This window comes from Cebus imitator, unplaced genomic scaffold (genome assembly GCF_001604975.1).
Source record: "Cebus imitator isolate Cc_AM_T3 unplaced genomic scaffold, Cebus_imitator-1.0 Scaffold53, whole genome shotgun sequence".
Classification (NCBI taxonomy): domain Eukaryota; kingdom Metazoa; phylum Chordata; class Mammalia; order Primates; family Cebidae; genus Cebus; species Cebus imitator.
In genome coordinates this window covers 9,400,178-9,409,576 of record NW_016107368.1, presented here as the reverse complement: position 1 = coordinate 9,409,576, position 9,399 = coordinate 9,400,178, and the positions used below count along the sequence as shown (strand labels likewise).

Genomic DNA, 9,399 nt, shown 5'->3' with positions numbered 1-9,399 from the left:
AAAAAGGAGGCTGTTTGAGTAGAAACTTACAAACATTAATTATGTCACTTTTGCAATGACTATAAATTGCTGTTGTTGTCAAATCTGTTACTAACAGGGTCTTAAATGTTAGTGTGAAGCCGCTTCTTTACGAGTTCATGATTCTACATAAATGAGCCCGAAACAACCTACATGTTCAAACCTGATGAATACCTGAAACCAAGCTGGTGGTATACATCTGAAAACCTGATCATCTTCCCAGGTTCAGGGAAAGTCAGCAGGAAGGACTGTAAGAGGAACATTTCCACTTACAGCAGCGCTTGTATAGAAGACATCCAACGTGAATGGTCAAAAATGCTGAACAATTCAATTTCTATGAGCTGTCCAGAATAAGCAGACCTACAGATAGAAATAGTGGTTGCCAAGGGCTGCGGTGTCTGAGGGAAATGGAAGGTGATGGATGAAGAACACAGTTTCTTTTGGAGTGATGAAAATGTTCTAAAACTGATTTTGTAGCAGTTACACAACTCTGTGACTACACTAAAAACTACTGAATTGCACATTTTACATGGGCAAATTGCCTGGCATGTGAACTATGTTTTTATGAAGCTGTTACAAAAGAAAACCTCTAAAAGAGTGAATGGAAAAGGGATGAAAGGTTCTATCAGAAAAATAAGCTACAGATTAAATGTGCAGGACAAGGCTAGAGTGAATTCTGTGCTGTTGGATTAAAGCTGAAGATAGTAAGAATTCATGTTTATTTTAATATAGAAAGGTAGATGTTTACAGAAATAGGTATGTGTACATGGTCAGTAAATACACAACTGTTTCCTACCTCTGTCCCTCAGGGGTCCAGAAGTATAGCTAGTGTCTACACCTTAGATTCTAAATACCATTCTTTAATAAAAGAAGCCAGGGAAGGCTCGTTCCAGGGCTAGGACAGGGAAAACGCAAGATGAACTTGGAACATCTTGTAGTATAGAAATTAAGGGTTGTTCTCAACTGCAAAAGCTGGAAAATTTTGAGGAACAAAATATTAAATTATAATCTAATGAATAAAATAAGTAGCCATGAATACATAGTGATACAAATAAATGACTAAATGTGAAAATAACAGGAGAGGCCTGGGTGTGGTGGCTCATGCCTGCAATCCCAGCACTTTGGGAGGCCGAGGTGGGCAGATTATGAGGTCAAGAGATCAAGACCATCCTGGCCAACATGGTGAAACCCTGTCTCTACAATAAACGCAAAAATTTGCTGGGCGTGGCGGTGTGTGCCTGTAATCTCAGCTACTCAGGAGGCTAAGGCAGGAGAATCACTTGAACGCGGGAGGCGGAGGCTTCAGTGAGCCGAGATGGCACCACTGCATTCCAGCTTGGACAACAAGAGGGAAACTCCATCTGAAAAAAAGAAAGAAAGAAAGAGAGAAAGAGAGAGAGAGAGAGAGAAAGAAAGAAAAAAAGAAAGAAGAAAGAAAGAAAGAAAGAAAGAAAGAAAGAAAGAAAGAAAGAAAGAAAGAAAGAAAGAAAGAAGAAAGAAAGAAAGAAAGAAGAAAGAAAGAAAGAAAGAAAAAGAAAGGAAGAAAGAAAGAAGGGAAGAAAGAGGAGAGAATGGACATATCTTCATTACAGAACAATTCCAAATAAATGGAGAAAATTTAAATAAAACTCAACTTTAGAACACCATCATAATTAAGTTGCTGGAGGCAAGATCCATCAATGAATGCTAAAATTAAAGGACAAAACATGAAGAAGAGGTATTTAGTGGGGTGCTGTGGCTCACACCTGTGACCTAATACTTTGGGAGGCTGAGGTGAGAGGATCACTTGAGGCCTGGAGTTTAAGATCAACCTGGGCAACACAGGGAGACCCCCTCTCTACAAAAAAAAATTAGCCAGGTGTGGCAGTGGTGCACGTCTGTAGTCCTAACTACCTGGGAGGCTGAGGTGGGAAGATTGCTTGAGCTGGGAAGGTAGAGGCTGCAGTGAGCCATGATTGGGCCCCTACACTCGAGCCTTGGTAAGAAAGCAAGACCCTACACTGTCTCAAAAAAAGAAAAAAAGGAGATTATTTACATATCTTAAAATTGTCTTCCTAAAATATCTGTTATTTCTTTCTTTCTTTTTTGAAACAGAGACTTTCTCTGTCACTCAGGCTGTAGTGCAGTGGCGCGATCTCTGCTCACTGCAACTTCTGCTCCTGGGTTCAAGCAATTCTCCTGTCTCAGCCTCCCAAGAAGTTGGACTACAGGAGTGTGCCACCACGTCCGGCTAACTTTTGTATTTTTAGTAGAGACAAGGTTTACCATGTTGGCCAGGCTGGTCTCGAACTCCTGACCTCACGTGATCCACCTGCCTCAGCCTCCCAAAGTGCTGGGATTACAGGCATGAGCCACCACGTACAGCCAAATATTTGTTAATTGCTAAGGTGGCTTTAATATTGTGTTCACAAATTCTTTGATAATCCTTTCTCCAGGAGATACGGCTTAATTTCCCTCCCTTGGCATATGGGCTAGGTGTGGCGACTACTTCTAAAAATAAGAGTATGGAAAGAGAAAAATGATAACTTTATGTTGGCAAAACCTGTCAGACTTCACCTGCACCGAGTAATCAAGGTCAGCATCACCAGAAAAGTCACATTGGTATCATGTACTCCTTGATAAGATACAGTGAAGACACTCACCTCTGTGATATTCTTACAAATAGTTGGCAGTGCCAGTCTAATAAGAAAACATCAGGCAAGTCCAAATCAAGACACTATGTAAAGGCCCCGGCCAGTTCCCTTCAAGTGTCAAGGTCATGAAAGACACAGACTGACAGACTTACAGATTGGAGGAGACTAAAGAGATGTGACCACTAAATGCCACATGGGATCCTTGACTGAATCTAGATCAGAAGAAGGGGAAGAGTGAAAACCTAGCGGAAAACGCAAATCAAGTCTGCAGTTCAGTTGATAGTATTGTCCCAATGTTAGTTTATTAGCTCTGGCAAATGTACCACGGTTGTGTAAGATGTTAACATTAGGAGGGAAACGTGAACTGACCCACTGGCCCATGGCATCCTACTGTAAGAATAGACTTCACTTATTTATGTATTTACTGTTGGTTTAGACTCATAAGATTTTTTTTCCCCCATGCGTTGTACGTCATTAGTGTACTCGATTAGATTGATACTCCAATTGTCCCAGATTTGGCCAATGGGTGGGAGTTCCTTCAGACTGACTCTTCTGTCCTAGCGGGATATTCCATCTTTCTTTTTTTGTTTTTTTGGTTTTTTTTTTTTTAGCATTTGCCTTTTGGCCTGACAAGGTATTCTGGGATCATCGAATCCTAGTCCTGGAAGCAGCCCCTTCTTCAGGTCATCCTGACTTTCATTACTGGGAAGTGGTGGTATAAGATCTGGATACTGCCTGTGCTCACTGCTACTGCTGTGTCCGTGCTTCTCAGTGTTTTCAGTGGACAGACCTAGAAAATACATATGTGTGTATACACACACATATACATGCACACAAAGATGCATGTGCACATAAACATGCATGGACACACATACGCATCTTAGGAATCAAAAGTTCACACCAATACTTCCAATTCTAGTCCATCCTCACAGGATTCTTTTTCTCTGCCCCATTCCTCATTTGTAGGACTTTTCTTCCACAGTGAGAACCCTGGCTCCCGACAACACAGACACATGTACTCATTTGCTCAATCCCATAATGTATATAAAATAGTTTCAGGATGACTCTGCCCATACCACTACAATATACAAGCCTACTAGAGTTTGGATTTGTTTGTAATTCTAATTCACATACAACAAACCCTACCCAACCAAGACTGAGGGGGTATAGTCAAACACTATCTGCGTTATTTTTCTTTCTTTCTTATACGAGAGGTACCACACTGTATAGACTTTTTCCACATTGCTCTTTCATTTAACATTTCCTTTAAAACTCACTCCATAACAGTTTGCTGATATCTTCATTCTCTTCACAGTTACATCTGACTCCATCATGTTATTCAATCCATTTCCTATGCCTGCATGTCCAAGCAACTTCCAATATTTTGCAACTATAAATAATGCTGATAAGTAATCATGTGCACATGTACATTCATATCACTGGAGGTGACTTTTTTTTTCTTGATATGGAGTTTTTCTCTCTCGTTGCCCAAGCTGAAGTGCAATGGCGCAATCTCAGCTCACCTCAACCTCTGCCTCCTGGGTTCAAGTGATTCTTCTGCCTCAGCCTCCCAAGGAAGTGGGATTACAGGCATGTGCCACCACCCCTGGCAATTTTTTGTGTGTGTATTTTTATTAGAGACGGGGTTTTTCTATGTTGGGCAGCCTAGTCTCAAACTCCCGACCTCAAATGATCCACCCGCCTCGGCCTCCCAAAGTGCTGGGATTACAGGCATGGGCCACCACGCCTGGCCTGACTCTCCTTTTTTTCTTTTGAGACAGAGTTTTGCTTCGTTGTCGAGGCTGGAGTGCAGTGGCATGATCTCGACTCACGGCAACCTCTGCCTCCCAGGTTCCAGCAATTCTTGTGCCTCAGCCTCCTGAGTAGCTCGGATTACAGGCGGCCGCCACCGCATCTGGCTGATTTTTTTGTATTGCAGTAGAGATGGAGTTTTACCATGTTGCCCAGTTGATCTCGAACTCCTGAGCTCAGGCAATCCGTCCATCTTGGCCTCCAAAAGTGCTAGGATTACAGGAATGAGGTATTGCATGAGGCCTGGAGGTGACTCTTAAGGGATACATTCTTAGAAGTGCGCTTGCTTGCTGTGTCAATAGGTATGTGCACATACAATTTAATTAAATACTGCCAACTTCCCTCTATAGGACTTAATACATTTTGCATTCTCACCAACAATATATGAAAATGTCTGTTTCTCTACAGTCTCACCAATAGAGAGTACTGTTAAGCTTTTATATTTTTGACAATCGGATGGGTGAGAAATGGTATCTTGGTGTGGTTGTAATTTACGTTTCTCTTACCATGAGTGAATTTAACATCTTTTCATATATTTAAACATCTTTTGACAAAGAATCTGTGGATGATGTCTTTTGCCCACGTTTCTATAGGATTTCTAATCTTTTCCCCTCAATTTTTAAAGCATCTACAAAGTAAAGTTTAACCCTTTATTTTTATTTGTTTATTTATTTATTTAGAGATGGAATTTTGCTCTTGTTGCCCAGGCTGGAGCACAATGGGACGATCTCAGCTCACTGCAACCTCCGCCTCCCGGGTTTGAGCAATTCCCCTGCCTCAGACTGCCAAGTAGCTGGGATTACTGGCATGCACCAGCGCTCCCAGCTAATTTTGTATTTTTAGTAGAGATGAGGTTTCAGCATGTTGGTCAGGCAAGTCTCAAACTCCTGACCTCAGGTGATCTGCCCTCCTCAGCCTCCCAAAATGCTGGGATTACAGGTGTGAGCTACCATGCCTGGCCTCAGGATTAACCCTTCATCAGAGAAATATGGTGATTTGGAATATGTTGATAAGGATTTTTTGCAGTCATTTGTCTTTGATGTTATGGTACACTTTGTCCATGCAAACAATTTTTGGTATCGGTAGTTTTTATTTATTAATCCTGTATTGGCTCTGGATTTAGAAGTAGAAAGCCTCTCCGTATATTAGGTTAAAGATTATTTCATCCATATTTTCTTCTAACATTTAAATTTTTTTTTGCATTGAAATCTCTCACCCATTAGAAATTCTCATGTATGATGAGAGGAATGGAATTTTATTATTTTCCAAATGGCTAGTCAATGTCCCATTTATTAAAAGAGTATTTGTCACAGTCATTTGATATTCCACCTTTCTGATCAGCATTTTTAAATGCATTCTGCTCTTTTATTTGTGTTACTTTGACTTATTCATGTGCCAGTACCATGCTGTTTAAATTATAGAGGCTTTGTCAAGTTTTCAAATCTGGAAGGGCTAGTCCCTCTAAAGCACTTCCTGTGCAGCATTTTTGTAGCAATTCTTATGTTAAATTTTCCACATGGATCTTAGGATTAATTTATAGTCCATGTCAATGTAAAAACTCATTAGAATTTTTAATGAGATTGCATAATTTTGTAAATTATAAAGTTAGTGAGAGAGACTCATATCATCATTATATTGAGATGTTTTCTAAGAAGAGAGGATGTCTTTCTACTTATTGAAGTCTATTTTTGGTTTCAGTGGTGCTTTATAGTTTTCTACTTATTGGTTTGGAATATTCTTTATTAAACTTATTCTTATTTTATGTTTATCCAATGTTACCAAAATTGGAGTCACTAATTTATTTATTTATTTTTTGTTGAGACGGAATTTTGCTGTTGCCCAGGCTGGAGTGAAATGGTGCAATCTCGGCTCACTGCAACCTCTGCCTCCCTGGTTCAAGCGATTCTCCTGCCTCAGCTTCCTGAGTAGCTGGGATTAGAGGCATGTGCCACCACGCCCAGCTAATTTTGTATTTTTAGTAGAGACAGGGTTTCTCCATGTTGGTCAGGCTGGTCTTGAACTCCCAACCTCAGGTGATCTGCCCGCCTTGGCCTCACAAAGTGCTGGGATTACAGGCGTCAGCCACCACTCCCAGCCTGGAGTCACTAATTTTATATTTCATTTTGTGCTGTTTTTAGGTATTAACAGCCAGGTCTATTATATTCCAGAGTTCAGACAGAGTAACCCTAAAGAAGATGTTTTGGTAGTACATTTTTTCTTTTCAAAAAACCTAAACTGAATGTTGCGTGGTAGTGTTAGGCATAGATTTCTTTTTTTTTTTCTTTTTTTTGAGACAGAGTCTCTCTCTGTCACCCAGGCTGGAGTGCAGTGGCATGATCTTGGCTCACTACAACCGCCACCTCCTGGGTTCAAAGTATTCTCCTGCCTCAGCTTCCCGAGTAGCTGGGACTACAGGCACATGCCAACATGCCTGGATAATTTTTTGTATTTTTAGTAGAGACGGGTGTCACCATGTTAGCCAGGATAGTCTCCAACTCCTGACCTCATGATCCACCCAACTCTGCCTCCCAAAGTGCTGGGATTACTGGTGGGAGCCACTGTGCCCGGCCCGCATAGATAATATTTCCATAAAACACTAATATTCATTTCTGGTGTGGTTTTCTATTAACACAATCAAAAGCATTCTTTTCCCCTTTTCTCATCATCATTTTTATCTAAAAGAGAGGTTTCAGGTGTATCTAGCAGAGACATTTTTTTTTTTTTAAAGTTCAGATTGATTGATTGAGACGGAGTTTTGCTCTTGTCGCCCAGGCTGGAGTGCAATGGCATGATCTCAGCTCGCTGCAACCTCCACCTCCCAGGTTCAAGTGATTCTCCTCCCTCAGCTTCCTGAGTAGCTGGGGTTACAGTTGCCCACCACCACACCTGGCTAATTTTTGTATTTTTAGTAGAGACGGGGTTTCACCATCTTGGCCAGGATGGTCTTGAACTCCTGAGCTCGTGATCCACCTGCCTCGGCCTCCCAAAGTGCTGGGATTACAGGCGTGAGCCACTGTGCCCAGCTTCTTCTAACATTTTCTTCATCATTCTTCCTGCAGTCACCACCACAGCTCTCAGTATATGCTCACCTCGCCATTCTTTGCACACTGGTGTTGGACGCTACTGGTATTTGCTGTCTCTCCAACAGCCGAGCTTCTTGTGAACAGCTCCTTCCTTATCTTCTCTCCCTGAGCAGGTCCTTGGCAACCTTAATTTCTCCATTGTGATTTTAAGTTATGCACCAAGCCACTAGACATAACGGCACCCTCTGAAGCTATACTATGTAAGGGAGGCGCCTGCCCTCCTCTCTGGGTTTCCTCCTCTCAGGTGACAGACGCAGAGGCTCCTCAGACTCCAGGAGACCGTAAGGAAGCTGCAAAGGGCACAAGAAGTACACTGGAGGTCTCCAAAGAAGTTTTGTTGAGCCTCGATCTGTAGGGGGAGGAGGGTGTGTGGTGCAGGTCATGCAGGTGAAGTCCGAAGAGGGTTGGGCAGGTGTAGCCGTGTATTCTCACCCTGACAGGACACAGAGCATTGAATGAAGGGACCGTGCTGGCTGCGATGCCAGCTGCAGCCTAGGGAAGTGGGAAGGAGCTTTGGATTGATTGAGTAGAGGCAGAGATTTAAGACAGGAGGGCGGGAGAGGACTGGCGTGCCCAGCTCTGGAGGCAGGCCCTCTGGGACATTTTCAATGCTCTTCAGTTTTCTTTGAAAAGAAAAAAGGCCCAGATCCCAGGCGCTGGCCCATTCATCTTCCATGGAGTATTCATTAGGCTGAATTCTGGAGGAGAGATTTCTACACCAGTGACATTCTGTAGTGAGTGCTAGGCTGGAATTCAAACCCAGGTCTACCTTTTCCCAAAACAAGTTCTTTTCTCATTTCCAAGGGACCAGGCAAATTCTGAATGCAGTAGAAAAGAAATCACTTCCCAGGGCCAGGCGTGGTGGCTCACGCCTGTAATCCCAGCACTTTGGGAGGCTGAGGCAGGCGGATCACCTGAGGTCAGGAGTTCAAGACCAGCCTGACCAACATGGAGAAACCCTGTCTCTAATAAAAAAAATACAAAATTAGCCAGGCATGGTGGCACATGCTTGTAATCCCAGCTAGTTGGGAGGCTGAGGGAGGAGAATCACTTGAACCTAGGAGACAGAGGTTGTGGTGAGCCAAGATCGCACCATTGCACTCCAGCCTGGGCAACAAAAGTGAAACTCCATCTCAAAACGAAAAAAGACACAGTGAGACCTGGTCCTTCATTCTCTGCACCCCGCTGGCTTATCCAACTGCACAGTCATCAACTGTGAGCATTTGTCTTCCCTCTGGACCGAGTTACTGTGGAAGACAGAGTAGGTCCTAAAGAACGCAGTTTCCGGTTTCACCTGGCAGAGGGTGTAATGACTTTCACGACAGATGTTGGTAACAGGCCGCAGCAGTGCCAGCCTAGAAGTGTCATCTTGCAGGGTTTTCACAGTCACTTCCTTCTCCGGGTCTTGTCAGCCCTCCCCAGGGTGGAATGTGAGTCCTTTCCTCCTCCTGGATGCTGTTTCGGTGACCAGGAAGGGACATATTTCAACCCTCCCCAAAGATGAGGTGGCATTTGGTCTCAGGAATTTGCCACAAACTCATGTCATCTCTGTGTTTCAGGACATTTATTTGAAGGGCAGGGGAACAAATGGATTGCAGAGAAACATCCTGGCTGAAAATATCCTGGAAAAGTTTAAGGAGGTACTTGAGACGCTTCACACTGAGGAGCAAAACCAGCTCAAATGTGTGAAAAGCATGGAGAAATCATGAATCTGGTATTAAATTATACTTTTTAAAGTTTTATTTTTGCCTAGCTGCCCAATCTGTCAAATGACTCAGCAACCCTACATAGTTGAAACCAGATGTTTACTCAAGAGTACGGTAGAGGATTACTTTCCAAATCCACAACCCAAT

The 9,399-nt window shown here is 42.8% G+C and overlaps 1 long non-coding RNA gene across 1 annotated transcript in view; it reads right to left on the bottom strand.

The window, feature by feature from the left end:
* Positions 1-8,894, bottom strand: part of LOC119471231 — a 24,161-nt gene extending 15,267 nt beyond the window's left edge. The window contains exons 1-2 of the long non-coding RNA XR_005200263.1: positions 8,883-8,894; positions 3,925-3,927 (exon numbers count right to left, since the gene is read on the bottom strand). This is a non-coding gene — a long non-coding RNA (uncharacterized LOC119471231). The remainder of the gene's footprint in view (positions 1-3,924; positions 3,928-8,882) is intronic.
* Between the last annotated feature and the right edge of the window lie 505 nt (positions 8,895-9,399).